A 1,190-nucleotide genomic window follows, 5' to 3' on the forward strand; every position below is an offset into this window, starting at 1 on the left:
ATTCTTCATAGATAGATATTCTAGTAATGTTTATTTCCCACTTGATTCTAAAATAATACAATCGTTCTTTCCTCATCGAACAGATCACAAACACTTTTGGATTCGATTTTTCAGGTCGCACATTTATGCGATATTTTTCAAAGTTTTACGGTTTTTGACTGTAACAACGAACATACATATGTATATATAAATCCTAATACTTAGTATGTTTCAACAAAGCATATATCGTTGCGGCGAGGAGAGCATCCAGCTTCAAAAGAGCAACGAAGTGTTGCAACATTCACACAGCTCTAAAAAACACAATTTAATTCTAGATTTTGCAACAAAATTTTAGATTGATAATTTACATATATAAAAAAAAAATCAGAAAGTGTAAAATGAGGAATGTAATCTAAGTTGAAATACGTCATTCTAATTTACCCAAAAAGTGAAAACATCAATTTCTATTTTCCTTAGCGAGCGAAAAACCACTTGCCTGGAAATATACCTGACGCTTTGCGGCAACGCCAATTAGGCCGGGATCGTTACTGTTTAATAGTAGGATTTACTCGCTCGCGTCAGTTTAACATATCGTCGTTTAAAGTACAAAACCGCGTATCGTCATTCTCCGAAACCGCGTAACTGATATTGGCTGCCGAAAATTGGATTTGCTCACACAAGCTCTTGGCTCAATACTTGTCCATTCGTCCTAAAATGTACTAGCCAGAAATGCGATTTCTTTATAAAAAAGAGAACCATTTTGAAATATGAGTGTTTTTACTCTCTAGAAAATAATTTATGCAACCTCACTTTAAACGACGATATGGGAGATACCCTGGAGCCCGTTGAGTCCCTCTACCAAACCTAGGCCATCTGTGTAGTGCCGCGCGATTTTCTTCATTACACTAGGTTTTAATAAACATATAAACTAATTTTTTGATCTAGTAGTTGGTTTTAAATTCGATTATATCTTTAGTGCACAGCTGGGCAGCGTCAGCCCGGCGACCGACTGCGCGGCGTATTCGCGTATACATACATGCTCTGCTTGGGAAGACAGCGAAAGCTTCATTTAACCGCACGATTTGTTCGCACGCACACAGTGACATCAATTGCACGCAAACTCAGTGTTGCCACGGCCAAGTTTTTTTTCCTACCAAAACTTCCTACCAAAATTTAATTTAAGTTTTTATTATTTTTTTTATTGTCGAGTT

Source organism: Rhagoletis pomonella, unplaced genomic scaffold (assembly GCF_013731165.1).
Source record: "Rhagoletis pomonella isolate Grant_MI unplaced genomic scaffold, Rhpom_1.0 Rhpom_scaffold_00013, whole genome shotgun sequence".
Classification (NCBI taxonomy): Eukaryota; Metazoa; Arthropoda; class Insecta; order Diptera; family Tephritidae; genus Rhagoletis; species Rhagoletis pomonella.